Source organism: Orbicella faveolata, unplaced genomic scaffold (assembly GCF_042242905.1).
Source record: "Orbicella faveolata isolate gen_17 unplaced genomic scaffold, um_ofav_v1 contig_3, whole genome shotgun sequence".
NCBI lineage: Eukaryota > Metazoa > Cnidaria > Anthozoa > Scleractinia > Merulinidae > Orbicella > Orbicella faveolata.
In genome coordinates this window covers 1,114,146-1,130,171 of record NW_028301558.1, presented here as the reverse complement: position 1 = coordinate 1,130,171, position 16,026 = coordinate 1,114,146, and positions in this window count along the sequence as shown.

Below are 16,026 nucleotides of genomic sequence, written 5' to 3'. Positions count from 1 at the left end.
TACAGAAAAAGTAGATTCTTGTAAACCAAATGATAATGATTCATATACTGAAGCTTATCAAAAACATACTGATTGTGGATTCAGTTATAAAGTCGTCTGCTGTTGTGATGATAAGTATTCCAAACCAGCTCAAATTTACCGAGGTGAAAATGCGGTTTGTAAATTCATGGAAAAAATAATAGATGAAGTGAAATACTGCAGAAATACTATCAAATACAAGTTCAATAAACCAATCAAGATGACTCCTGCTGACGAAGAGACTTTCAAACAAGCAACAGAGTGCCATATTTGTGGCAAGAAGTATAACAACAAGGACAAAAGAGTCAGAGATCATTGTCACGTGACAGGTAAATACAGAGGGTCTGCTCATGAAGCTTGCAACCTCAATTTTCAACTAACAGATAAGATACCAGTCATATTTCATAATCTTAGAGGTTATGACAGCCATTTTATAACGCAGCAGATTGGTCAAATAGCTAAGAATAACACCTATACCAATAAGAAAGGTGAGGAGCAAGAAATGAAGATTAATTGCATCCCGAATAGTATGGAGAAATATATGGCATTCATGTTAGGCCACAATTTGGTATTTATTGATAGTTTCCAGTTCATGAGTTTGGATAAACTAGTCGATAATCTGCCCAAGGAATCATTAAAATACACATCTGAAGTTTTCCAAGGAAAAGCACTTGAATTGATGTCAAAGAAAGGTGTTTATCCATAAGACTATAGGGACTCATTTGAAAAGTTCAATGAAACCAAGCTACCAACAAAAGATTAATTCTACAGTATTCTAAATAATGAACATATCTCTGATGATGACTATAAACATGCCAAGCGTGTTTGGAAAGGATTTGAGCTCAAGAATATGGGTGAGTATCATGATCTATATTTGATGTCAGATATTCTGTTACTCGCTGATGTATTTGAAGATTTCAGGAAACCATGCCTTGAATACTATAAGCTCGATCCAGCTCATTATTTCACGAGTCCAGGTTTATCTCGGGATGCCATGCTTAAGATGACAAATATTGAACTTGAATTAATGAGTGATATTGATATGTTTCAATTTATTGAGAAGGGTATGCGTGGAGGAACAAGCTATATCGCCAACAGATTTGGTGGGGCTAATAACAAGTACATGAAATCATATGACAAGACCAAACCGTCAAAGTACATCACTTATCTTGATGCTAATAACCTATATGGTTGGGCTATGAGTCAGTATCTTCTAATTGGTAAATTCAGATGGATGACAGGCAAACAGGCCAATAAAGTAGATCTCAGTAAATACACAGATGATGGCAAAACAGGATTGATTTTATAAGTGGAACTGGTATACCCTCATGAATTGCATGATCTACACAATGATTTTCTTCTTGCTCCTGAACAGGTAAAAGTCACCGAAAATATGCTTTCAGAATATTGCCGGCAAATAAAAGACAAATTTAATATCTCAATAGTGCAGGTTCATAAATTGATCCCCACATTAAGCAACAAACAAAAATATGTTCTCCACTATAGGAATCTACAATTGTATCTCTCCTTGGGATTGAAGCTGACCAAAATCCATCGTGTTTTAAAATTCAATCAATCACCCTGGTTGAAGAGCTACATTGATTTCAACTCACAGAAAACAACTAATGCTAAAAACTCGTTTGAAAAAGACTTCTTCAAACCGATGAATAATGCAGTGTTTGGTAAGACAGTGGAGAATGTTCGTAAGTGAGTTGATGTGAAGCTTGTTACTTGTTAAGCCAACTTATGTTTCATCCAAAACTTTCGATAAAAATTTAGTAGCTAGACTGTTCGCAGTCCCTATTTTTCCGTAAGATCGTAGATGTCGATCGTTGAGTTTGACGGGCCGCCATCTTGGTCTCTTGATGCGAGCGAAACTGGGGAGAGTACAAAATGCCCGTGGGTAGGGGTGGTGGAGGGCACGGCGGGAGGGAAAAAATAGGGAGACTGTAACAGCTTCAATGTGTCTCGTGTTCAAGGGGCGCGGCCGAATTTTGGCGCCTCTGTGAATTTCGAAACATTTTGAACGTTTACTAAGTTGAGTCGAATGAATGCGGGACAGAAGAACTCTTCTCTGACTCCAAAAAAAGCGGCAAAGCCCGCAGAGAATTCCAATTATTCAGATGCGTGCCGTCTTTGCGGCATTAATTGTAAAATTTCAGTGGGTGAGTTCGGGGGAAAGAAGAGTACATTTCGACCGAAAATTTATTAAAGATCCCTCAAAGGGTTGGAGTTGACAAAATTCCCTTGCGAGATCTTTTGAAAATACATCTTGATGTTGAAGTCAACAAGATGAGAAATCTCTCGTGTTTGCGCGAAGTGCGCATTAAAGATTCGCAATGCAAGTACCTTGATCGAGTTCATCAGGACAGCTCTTAATCGCGAAAACACCGACGCGGAAAGTCAAGGTGAACAGCGTTTGAAAAGAATGAACATCGTTTCACCGCAATGAAACATCAAAAAACCTCAGAAACCTGATCTGCTCCTTAATGATGCTACGTAGCGGCACAATTACAAGGCAGGAAGGTCTGCCTGAAGAACAACCAACGGAGCTTTCAGCCATTTCCTTCGCCAAAACGAAACTTTGATACTAGTATACTCGAAACTCTTGCCAAAACCAGTTGAAAGAACCGCCAAAACATCTTTTCCTTTCGAGTAAACGAGAAACAGCCTCCTTTTGCTCGCACTTTAGCACCAATCCTCCAAGACAAGAAGCAGACAGACGATCAAAATCAAAACATTCTCCAGCAAATTCTCTTGAAACTGACGCCATTTTGGCCTGAGCCGCGAAGTGATGAATGTCACTTTCTGTTTAGACTACGAGTAGTCCCTCTTTCGCTTAGTCCGTCGTGCGTGACGCGAGAGAAATTCGCGAGAAAAAAATGGCCCCGCGAAATCCTGGGGGCGAGGAGCGTGCGAAAGGAGGGACTACCTCCTAAGCCCAAGAGTTTGCCCTTTCACGGCCGAGTGATTTTTCGGTGTAGGATTTCTCATCTTGACGTCCTCTTATTATCGCCTGTTATCAATAGCCCCAGGAGATCTGAATAAAATTGCTCTACTCTACTCTTCAAGTAGCCAGGCAAAAACATATGCCGTGAGAAGTATATCTGCGTTCAGTGTTCATTCAGCGAAACTGCCAAAGAAGTTTTAAAAAGAAGACGGCGAAAGAGGCCTCTTGCAACGATTTTCGCTGCGTCTAAAAGTTATTGCGAAAATTTCATCAGAGTTTCAACCGAGAATTTATTTACATTATACATTATACATTATACATTATACATAGGAGATCATCCAACTGCGGTGAAATGTTTGCCGATAGCAGCGGAAAATTTCAGGTGAATGTTCGGTTTCAAGTAAGAAGCCGGTTCAATCTTTCAAATGGACGGCAGAAAAAGGCCAAGCTCAGTGAATTTATAGTCGTTGCTGACTTAGACGATGCTGTTGAGCGGCGAAATCACTAACACGCTCGCAGTCGAGTTGGAGGCAGAAAGCTTTGCCAAACGAAACACTGGATAAATTTAAATCTTTCCAAAGCCTGGTGGCAGATTCGCAAGAACATCACGGCTTGCGAAGCTCGAATCCAACGCTTCGATTTGCTCCGGTTCCAAAAAATTCCTGCAAGACGTCACAGGTATCTCGAATGTTGACAACACGTTGTCAACGCTCCTAACATAAGCCAATCATATTTTTGCGTTGTGAGACCAACGCGTAATTCAAACTCTTGAGCTTAGGCGGTAGTTCCTCCTTTCGCGCGCTCCTCGCCCCCAGGATTTCGCGCGGCCATTTTTTTCTCGCGGTTTTCTTTCGCGTCACGCACGACGGACTAAGCGAAACAGGGACTACTCGTAGTCTACTTTCTGTTACTCAAGTTGTCAACGCTCTGCTACGCTCTGATGAACTCTATTGTCCCTTCGACCAATCCGGTGTTGCCGTTGCTGGAACAACTAACGCAGCGAACACGAGACAGAGGGAAGCTGTTACGGTCTCCCTATTTTTTCCGCCCCTTCGTTCCCACGCTATAAACCCCACCGCCACTACCCACGGGCATTTTGTACTCTCCCCAGTTTCGCTGGCATCAAGAGACCAAGATGGCGGCCCGTCGAGCTCAACGATCGACATCTACGATATCACGGGAAAATAGGGGACTGCGAACAGTCTATTTAGTAGCAGTACACAAAATCAAAGAAGCACTCACCTTGAATAGACCTGCTTATATAGGTATATGTATTTTGGTCTTGAGTAAGACTTTAATGTACGACTTTCATTATAATTACATCAAACAAAAATATAAATCAAAAGCCAAGTTATTATTCACTGACACTGATAGTTTAACATAAGAAATTCAAACAAAAGATGTGTATAAGGATTTCTTCAAAAATAAAGACAAATTTGATAACAGTGATTATCCAGAAATCAGTAAATTTTACGATAAATCCAATAAGAAAGTAATCGGCAAATTCAAGGATGAAGCTGCTGGAGAAATAATTATAACAGAATTCATTGGTCTTCGAAGTAAGATGTATTCTTACACCAAGGACAACGGTGAAAATGGTAAAACCGCCAAGGGCATCAAAAAAATCATAATCGAAAAGAGTATCAATCATGCAGACTACAGTAAACGGCATGTAATGCTTACTTGTTCCCTTTGTTCCATTGTTCCTCTTTGAGCTGATTAATACAATTCACCTTTCTCCCTTCTGTTTACTTTTCAAATTATGACCGGCAGTGAGACTTATGAAATAAAACAATGTAAAAGAATAATGTGATAGATCCCCAAGAGAAATCCAGTGGCGGATCCAGACTTTCACCAATACAGTTTATTTCAGTTCAAAGACAAGCATAGTTCAGATATTCCAGTGCTAATACACTGCTCTGACAATGCTCATTCAATTGAATTCACCTCAAGACAGCAAAAAGTCCGGGCTAAACAGCGCTCACCAATACGTAAATTTAATGTTGACCCTTGACCTATCGCGTGTGCAACTTGCTTGTAGATCTAAAGTTGTATGTATAGACGATGTGTTCGTATTATCAGTTTGCCGGTGAGCGCAAATTTATCCGACTTTGCATAAAGCACAATCCACAATAAAAATCTTCTTTTAAATGCTGATATTAAAGACACTACGCGGATCCTACAAACTGCAAAAGACAGCCGCAAAGGACAAGTTCCTAGTTCCCCGAAAGGCGAATAAACTCTTTCTGCTGATCCTAGAAGCTGCAAAGAAGTGAATAAACATTCATCTCTCCGGATAAAGTGAAACTTGTTGTTTAAAGTACATCAACAACATACGCAAACTTGAAAACAACAAACAGTATTTTCATTGTTTCTCTCTGAAATCAACACCATATCTTGAAAGAACAGACATTTGGCAACGCTAATTACCTCACCGGAAATTAATTTGTTGTTTTAACCTTATACCTGTTTTTAATGAACCTTCCTATTGATTTACGTCTGACAAAGCCATTATCTATTGTTTAATCACAACCACTCTTCCGTTGAGAGAAAATTTAAAATACCACATTTGTAAAACTTTACAAAAAACTACAACCTGCAAATGAATTGTAACTTTTATTACAAAAATGACCTGTTTTCCATTGTGAGTGTTTTTCAGCTGAAAATCCTGTGGTTAAATCACGTCTTCTAGACTCTTCTAGTTGTTTTTCACAAACCAAACCTAATTTGTGCTCTTATCATGCGCGACAGCTATAAGCTGTTTTTATTACAGCAAAATGATTAGTTCTTCAGCGAATTACTTTTTTTAAAGTTGAAAGATACATTGCATTGCCTCCAGGTAAAATGTAAACAATGCCATAAACCAAAACTTTCCCCTTACACGACTTGAGTATTCTGTGGCTTTCATGTAAATGTTGTGTAACGGAACCGCCACTCTGTATTGCATTAAAGAGACCATAATCTAAGCTACATTAGCCAGTTCTGATAAAGACAAAACTTTCAGCTAGCTCAATTTTTCGTAACACTATTCCCTATTGCTTTCTGCTGTCTCAACTGCTTTCACAGCGAACCTCTTCAATGTTCTTCTTCAATTCTAGTTCAATTTCACAACTATTTCAGCCCACAGATACGTTTAGTTCAGCCCTAAACAACGCTCACCAATACATAAATTTAATGTAGACCCTTGACTTATCGCGTGTCCCACAAACATAAGTTTAGTTCAGATATCTCAGAGCTCATACAATGCTCACACAGTGCTTTTTTGCTACCTCCCGGAGTGTATTTCCCTTCCACTGAGGGTGAATCGTGCGCGACATAAACGGGACGAAACTATGCGAAATCACTATCCAAAGGAATGCAAGCACGCCAGCATAAAGCGATGACGTCACACAATACGTCATCGCTTAAAAATATAATATAGCACATTTCCAAAACTTCATAAAAACTAAAAACTGCAAATGAATCGTACCCTGACTTCACTATCACCACTGTAAACAGTATATTTCAGTTCTCAACAATGCTCATACAGTGCTCTCACGGTGCTCATTCTGTTCACACAATGCTCATTCAATTCACTTCAAGACTGGCAAAAGTACAACTGCGCTACCAATCTGTAAATTTAATATAGACCCTTCAGCTATCGCGTGTGCCACTTGCTTGTCTATCTAAATTTGTATGTATGGATGATATGTTTTATTATGAGTTCGCTAATAAGCCCAAATTTATCCGACCGTGTATAAACCAAAATCAACCCCCAAATCTTCGTTTAAAACTGAAATTAAAAGCACTCCGCTGATCCTACAAACAGAAAATGAAAAGAGCAAACGAAAAGTTGCTCTCTCTGAAATCGACACCCTATTATCTTTAAAAATATTTGGAAACACTAATTACCTCACCGGAAATTAATTTGTTGTTTTAACTGTATACTTGTCATATGGATTAAAAGCCCTCTGCTAATCCTTCAAACAGCAAAGGAAAGCCGCAACGCCCTCACCTATCGCCTGTACGACTTACTTGTCTACCTAAACTTGTATGTATGGAGGATATGTTCTTATTATGAGTTTGCCCGTGAACGCAAATTTAAACAGCCAAGGAAAGCCGCAAAGTCCTCACCTATCGCCTGTGCGACTTACTTGTCTATCTAAACTTGTATGTATGGAGGATATGTTCTTGTTATGAGTTTGCCCGTGAATGCAAATTTATCCGATACTGTATAAACCAAAATACAACCCTAAATCCTCTTTTAAAAGCTAGAATTAAAAGCACTCCGCTGAACCCACTAACAGCAACTCCCAGAGTGCATTTCGCTTCCACAGAGGGATAAAAGGTGCGCGACAAAAGCGCGAGGAACATAAACGTGACGAAATCACTATCCAAAGGAGTTCAGCGTGCCAGCATAAAGCGATGACATCACATCATAAGTCATCGCTTAAAATATACACAAATGTTTCATAAGATGAAAACAATAAAGTCAGATCACCACGTAATCGGATCTTATGAATTGAATAAAGTATCACTATCATGTTTTGATGATAAATGATATCTTCATGATGATGGTATTAATTCTTATGCCTATTGTCACCGTTTGATTCAATAAAATCAGCAGTAATCTCGCTTGAAGTTTTTGGTTCATCAATAAATTCATTCTCCAATTTTTGAAAATCTTTGGTGATGTTCAAATTCCTTTGGTGCAGTCTAGTGCTAAGGTGTCTGTATTGGCATAGGCTAAAATAGGGACTGGACCATTGGACCCTTGGACCTTTAAACTATTTTTGGACTATTTTTTGCACTATTTCTTGGACTATTTCTTGGACAAAATTTTAGACTATTTTTCAAGGGGTGGGTAGGTAGTTTTGTCAGGGGGGTGGTTTATCATATCTTCTTCCTCAGGGAGGGGTAGGTAGAAGGTAGGTAGTTTTTTCTCTTTGGGAGGGGTGGGCAGGGGAATTTTGTCAAAATATATGATTCTTACTCATCAAAAATTAACACTTAGGAAGAGGTGGGTAGGTAGGAAGTTTTGTCAGGGGAAATGGTTGATCATATGTTCCTCCTTAGGGAGGGGAGTGTACGTAGTTTTCGTTAGGGGGAGAAGTGCTAATTACAGCACTTGAATCATTACACATGATAAACCATCTGAAAGCAATAGTCACATTACACATCCTCGCATGCGCACAACCTATTAACACGAGAGGAGAATGTAAGTAAAAGTTGTCATCTATGAGGGGAGGGGACCGTAATTATTACATAAAAGTTACCAGCATTAGGGAAACATTTTTCGATTCTTGTTCGCTGTGTCGCTTATTGACTTGTGCCAATGCAACTTGCTGCTTATATTTTGCTAACTAATGGATCGTTTGCACCAGTCGGCCTCGACTATATTTCTCTCGCGGATAAGAACCGTCACAAGAGTTATTTCCATTCCCTTTAATCTACCTACCCCTCCCTGAGGAAGAACATATGATAAACAACCCCCCTAACAAAACTACCTTCCCATCCCTTAAAAAAATAGTCCAAAATTTAATCCAAGAAATAGTCAAAAAAGCAGTCCAAAAATAGTCCAAAGATCCAAGCGTCCAATGGTCCAGTCTATATTTTACCCTATGCCATCTGTATTTATCAGTCATTTGATAATTTTTGTTGTTTAAAAAAACAGTACAGTTCCATGGTGGATTATATTCCATCATTATCGGTGTAGATAATTTTCATGGTTTGACAAGAACGATTTCATCGCATGGCGATATCCCGTGTACAATAAAGAATGCGTGACATTCTCAGAAAGACAGCGGAACTTTCCCTCGGAAAAGAGTCATCCAATTTCTATTGTTAGACTGTGGTATGAATTATTTCTAACACGGAAGAAACATATCATCCACTGGACTTTCCCTAATCGTTCTCACTTTACTTCTTACGGGTAAGAAACACATCATACACCAGACTTTCCCTAATCGTTCTCACTTTATTTCTTACGCGTAGGAAACACATCATCCACTAGACTTTCCCTAATCTTTCTCACTTTTTTTCTTACGCGTAAGAAACACATCATCCACTAGAATTTCCCTAATCGTTCTCACTTTATTTCTTACGCGTAAGAAACATATCATCCACTGGACTTTCCCTAATCTTTCTCACTTTATTTCTTACGCGTAAGAAACACATTATCCACTGGACTTTCGCTAATCGTTCCCACTTGATTTCTTGCGCGTAAAAAGCAAAAAATCCCCTGGACTTTCCCTAATCGTTCTCACTTTATTTCTTGCGCGTAAGAAACACATAATCCACTGGACTTTCCCTAATCGTTCTCACTTTATTTCTTGCTCGCAAGAAACACAAAATCCACTGGCCTTTCCCTAATCGTTCTCACTCTATTTCTTGGGCGTAAGAAACAAAAAATCCACTGGACTTTGGCTAATCGTTCTCACTTTATTTCTTGCGCGTAAGAAACACAAAATCCACTGGACTTTCACTAATCGTTCTCACTTTTTTTCTTGCGCGTACGAAACACAAAATCCACTAAACTTTCCCTAATCGTTCTCACTTTATTTCTTGCGCGTAAGAAACACATAATCCACTGGGCTTTCGCTAATCGTTCTCACCTGATTTCTTGCGCGTAAGAAACACAAAATCCACTGGACTTTCGCTAATCGTTCTCACTTTATTTCTTGCGCGTAAGAAACACATAATCCACTGGACTTTCCCTAATCGTTCTCACTTTATTTCTTGCGGGTAGGAAACACAAAATCCACTGGCCTTTCCCTAATCGTTCTCACTCTATTTCTTGGGCGTAAGAAACACAAAATCCACTGGACTTTGGCTAATCGTTCTCACTTTATTTCTTGCGCGTAAGAAACACAAAATCCACTGGACTTTCCCTAATCGTTCTCACTTTTTTTCTTGCGCGTACGAAACACAAAATCCACTAAACTTTCCCTAATCGTTCTCACTTTATTTCTTGCGCGTAAGAAACACATAATCCACTGGGCTTTCGCTAATCGTTCTCACCTGATTTCTTGCGCGTAAGAAACACAAAATCCACTGGACTTTCGCTAATCGTTCTCACTTTATTTCTTGCGCGTAAGAAACACATAATCCACTGGACTTTCCCTAATCGTTCTCATTTTATTTCTTGCGGGTAGGAAACACAAAATCCACTGGACTTTCACTAATCGTTCTCACTTTATTTCTTGCGCGTAAGAAACACATAATAACCTGGACTTTCGCTAATCGTTCTCACTTGATTTCTTGCGCGTAAGAAACAAAAAATCCACTGGACTTTCGCTAATCGTTCTCACTTTATTTTTTGCGCGTAAGAAACAGATAATCCACTGGACTTTCGCTAATCGTTCTCACTTTATTTATTGCGCGTAAGAAACACAAAATCCACTGGCCTTTCCCTAATCGTTCTCACTTTATTTCTTTCGCGTAAGAAACACAAAATCCACTGGACTTTCTCTAATCGCTCTCACTTTATTTCTTGCGCGTAAGAAACACAAAATCCACTGGGCTCTCGCTAATCGTTCTCAATTGATTTCTTGCGCGTAAGGAACACAAAATCCACTGGACTTTCCCTAATCGTTCTCACTTTATTTCTTTCGCGTAAGAAACACAAAATCCACTGGACTTTCCCTAATCGCTCTCACTTTATTTCTTGCGCGTAAGAAACACAAAATCCACTGGGCTCTCGCTAATCGTTCTCAATTGATTTCTTGCGCGTAAGAAACACAAAATCCACTGGACTTTCGCAAATCGTTCTCACTTTATTTCTTGCGCGTTAGAAACACATAATCACCTGGACTTTCCCTAATCGTTCTCACTGTATTTCTTGAGCGTAAGAAACAAAAAATCCCCTGGACTTTCGCTAATCGTTCTCACTTGATTTCTTGCGCGTAAGAAACACAAAATCCACTGGCCTTTCCCTAATCGTTCTCACTTTATTTCTTGCGCGTAAGAAAGAAAAAATCCACTGGACTTTCGCTAATCGTTCTCACTTTATTTCTTGCGGGTAAGAAACACAAAATCCACTGGACTTTCCCTAATCGTTCTCACTTTATTTCTTGCGCGTAAGAAACACATAATCACCTGGACTTTCCCTAATCGTTGTCACTGTATTTCTTGCGCGTAAGAAACACAAAATCCACTGGACTTTCGCTAATCGTTCTCACTTTATTTCTTGCGCGTAAGAAAGAAAAAATCCACTGGACTTTCGCTAATCGTTCTCACTTTATTTCTTGCGGGTAAGAAACACAAAATCCACTGGACTTTCCCTAATCGTTCTCACTTTATTTCTTGCGCGTAAGAAACACATAATCACCTGGACTTTCCCTAATCGTTGTCACTGTATTTCTTGCGCGTAAGAAAAAAAAATCCACTGGACTTTCGCTAATCGTTCTCACTTTATTTCTTGCGCGTAAGAAACACATAATCGACTGGACTTTCGCTAATCGTTCTCACTTGATTTCTTGCGCGTAAGAAACACAAAATCCACTGGCCTTTCCCTAATCGTTGTCACTTTATTTCTTGCGCGGAAGAAACACATAATCCACTGGACTTTCCCTAATCGTTCTCACTTTATTTCTTGCGCGTAAGAAACACCTAATCCACTGGACTTTCCCTAATCGTTCTCACGTCATTTCTTGCGCGTAAGAAACACATAATCCACTGGAATTTCGCTAATCGTTCTCACTTTATTTCTTGCGCGTAAGAAACACAAAATCCACTGGCCTTTCCCTAATCGTCCTCACTTTATTTCTTGCGCGGAAGAAACACAAAATCCACTGGCCTTTCCCTAATCGTTCTCACTTGATTTCTTGCGCGTAAGAAACACAAATCCACTGGACTTTCGCTAATCGTTCTCACTTTATTTCTTGCGCGTAAGAAACACATAATCCACTGCACTTTCCCTAATCGTTTTCACTTTATTTCTTGCGGGTAACAAACACAAAATCCACTGGACTTTCGCTAATCGTTCTCACTTTATTTCTTGCGCGTAAGAAACACATAATCACCTGGACTTTCGCTAATCGTTCTCAGTTTATTTCTTGCTCGTAAGAAACACAAAATCCACTGGCCTTTCCCTAATTGTTCTCACTTTATTTCTTGCGCGTAAGAAACACAAAATCCACTGGACTTTCGCTAATCGTTCTCACTTTATTTCTTGCGCGTAAGAAACACATAATCCACTGGACTTTCGCTAATCGTTCTCACTTTATTTCTTGCTCGTAAGAAACACAAAATCCACTGGGCTTTCCCTAATCGTTCTCACTTTATTTCTTGCGCGTAAGAAACACATAATCCACTGGACTTTCCGTAGTCGTTCTCACTTTATTTCTTGCGCGTAAGAAACACCTAATCCACTGGACTTTCCCTAATCGTTCTCACGTTATTTCTTGCGCGTAAGAAACACATAATCCACTGGACTTTCACTAATCGTTCTCACTTTATTTCTCGCGGGTAAGAAACACAAAATCCACTGGACTTTCCCTAATCGTTCTCACTTTATTTCTTGCGCGTAAGAAAGACATAATCGACTGGACTTTCGCTAATCGTTCTCACTTGATTTCTTGCGGGTAACAAACACAAAATCCACTGGCCTTTCCCTAATCGTTCTCACTTTATTTCTTGCGCGGAAGAAACACATAATCCACTTGACTTTCCCTAGTCGTTCTCACTTTATTTCTTGCGCGTAAGAAACACCTAATCCGCTGGACTTTCCCTAATCGTTCCCACGTTATTTCTTGGGCGTAAGAAACACATAATCCACTGGAATTTCGCTAATCGTTCTCACTTTATTTCTTGCGCGGAAGAAACACAAAATCCACTGGCCTTTCCCTAATCGTTCTCACTTGATTTCTTGCGCGTAAGACACACAAAATCCACTGGACTTTCGCTAATCGTTCTCACTTTATTTCTTGCGCGTAAGAAACACATAATCCACTGCACTTTCCCTAATCGTTCTCACTTTATTTCTTGCGCGTAAGAAACACAAAATCCACTGGCCTTTCGCTAATCGTCCTCACTTTATTTCTTGCGCGTAAGAAACACATAATCCACTGGACTTTCCGTAGTCGTTCTCACTTTATTTCTTGCGCGTAAGAAACACCTAATCCACTGGACTTTCCCTAATCGTTCTCACTTTATTTCTTGCGCGTAAGAAACACAAAATCCACTGGACTTTCGCTAATCGTTCTCACTTTATTTCTTGCGCGTAAGAAACACATAATCCACTGGACTTTCGCTAATCGTTCTCACTTTATTTCTTGCTCGTAAGAAACACAAAATCCACTGGCCTTTCCCTAATCGTTCTCACTTTATTTCTTGCGCGTAAGAAACACATAATCCACTGGACTTTCCCTAGTCGTTCTCACTTGATTTCTTGCGCGTAAGAAACACATAATCCACTGGACTTTCCCTAATCGTTCTCACGTTATTTCTTGCGCGTAAGAAACACATAATCCACTGGAATTTCGCTAATCGTTCTCACTTTATTTCTTGCTCGTAAGAAACACAAAATCCACTGGCCTTTCCCTAATCGTTCTCACTTGATTTCTTGCGCGTTAGAAACACAAAATCCACCGGACTTTCGCTAATCGTTCTCACTTTGTTTCTTGCGCGTAAGAAACACATAATCCACTGGACTTTCCCTAATCGTTCTCACTTTATTTCTTGCGGGTAACAAACACAAAATCCACTGGACTTTCGCTAATCGTCCTCACTTTTTTTCTTGCGCGCAAGAAACACAAAATCCACTGGCCTTTCCCTAATCGTTCTCACTTGATTTCTTGCGCGTTAGAAACACAAAATCCACTGGACTTTCGCTAATCGTTCTCACTTTGTTTCTTGCGCGTAAGAAACACATAATACACTGGACTTTCCCTAATCGTTCTCACTTTATTTCTTGCTCGTAGGAAACACAAAATCCACTGGACTTTCCCTAATCGTTCTCACTTTATTTCTTGCGCGTAAGAAAGACAAAATCCACTGGACTTTCCCTAATCGTTCTCACTTTATTTCTTGCGCGTAAGAAACACATAATCCACTGGACTTTCGCTAATCGTTCTCACTTTATTTCTTGCTCGTAAAAAACACAAAATCAACTGGACTTTCCCTAATCGTTCTCACTTTATTTCTTGCGCGGAAGAAACACATAATCCACTGGACTTTCCCTAGTCGTTCTCACTTTATTTCTTTCGCGTAAGAAACACAAAATCCACTGGACTTTCCCTAATCGTTCTCACTTTATTTCTTGCGGGTAACAAACAAAAAATCCACTGGACGTTCGCTAATCGTTCTCACTTTATTTCTTGCTCGTAAAAAACACAAAATCAACTGGACTTTCCCTAATCGTTCTCACTTTATTTCTTGCGCGGAAGAAACACATAATCCACTGGACTTTCCCTAGTCGTTCTCACTTTATTTCTTTCGCGTAAGAAACACAAAATCCACTGGACTTTCCCTAGTCGTTCTCACTTTATTTCTTGCGCGTAAGAAACACCTAATCCACTAGACTTTACCTAATCGTTCTCACGTTATTTCTTGCGCGTAAGAAACACATAATCCACTGGACTTTGGCTAATCGTTCTCACTTTATTTCTTGCTCGTAAGAAACACAACATCCACTGGCCTTTCCCTAATCGTCCTCACTTTATTTCTTGCGCGGAAGAAACACATAATCCACTGGCCTTTGCCTAATCGTTCTCACTTGATTTCTTGCGCGTAAGAAACACAAAATCCACTGGACTTTCGCTAATCGTTCTCACTTTATTTCTTGCGCGTAAGAAACACATAATCCACTGGACTTTCCCTAATCGTTCTCTCTTTATTTCTTGCGGGTAAAAAACACAAAATCCACTGGACTTTCGCTAATCGTTCTCACTTTATTTCTTGCGCGTAGGAAACACATAATCACCTGGACTTTCCCTAATCGTTCTCACTTTATTTCTTGCTCGTAGGAAACACAAAATCCGCTGGCCTTTCCCTAATCGTTCTCACTTTATTTCTTGCGCGTAGGAAACACAAAATCCACTGGACTTTCCCTAATCGTTCTCACTTTATTTCTTGCGCGTAAGAAACACATAATCCACTGCACTTTCGGTAATCGTTCTCACTTTATTTCTTGCTCGTAAGAAACACAAAATCCACTGGCCTTTCCCTAATCGTTCTTACTTTATTTCTTGCGCGGAAGAAACACAAAATCCACTGGACTTTCCCTAATCGCTCTCACTTTATTTCTGTCGCGTAAGAAACACAAAATCCACTGGACTTTCGCTAATCGTTCTCACTTTATTTCTTGCGCGTAAGAAACACATAATCACCTGGACTTTCGCTAATCGTTCCCACTTGATTTCGTGGGCGTAAAAACCAAAAAATCCCCTGGACTTTCGCTAATCGTTCTCACTTTATTTCTTGCGCGTAAGAAACACATAATCCACTGGACTTTCCCTAATCGTTCTCACTTTATTTCTTGCTCGCAAGAAACACAAAATCCACTGGCCTTTCCCTAATCGTTGTCACTCTATTTCTTGGGCGTAAGAAACACAAAATCCACTGGACTTTGGCTAATCGTTCTCACTTTATTTCTTGCGCGTAAGAAACACAAAATCCACTGGACTTTCCCTAATCGTTCTCACTTTATTTCTTGCGCGTACGAAACACAAAATCCACTAAACTTTCCCTAATCGTTCTCACTTGATTTCTTGCGCGTAAGAAACACAAAATCCACTGGACTTTCGCTAATCGTTCTCACTTTATTTGTTGCGCGTAAGAAAGACAAAATCCACTGGACTTTCCCTAATCGTTCTCACTTTATATCTTGCGCGTAAGAAACAGATAATCCACTGGGCTTTCGCTAATCGTTCTCACCTGATTTCTTGCGCGTAAGAAACACATAATCCACTGGACTTTCCCTAATCGTTCTCATTTTATATCTTGCGGGTAGGAAACACAAAATCCACTGGACTTTCACTAATCGTTCTCACTTTATTTCTTGCGCGTAAGAAACACATAATCCACTGCACTTTCCCTAATCGTTCTCACTTTATTTCTTGCGCGTAAGAAACACATAA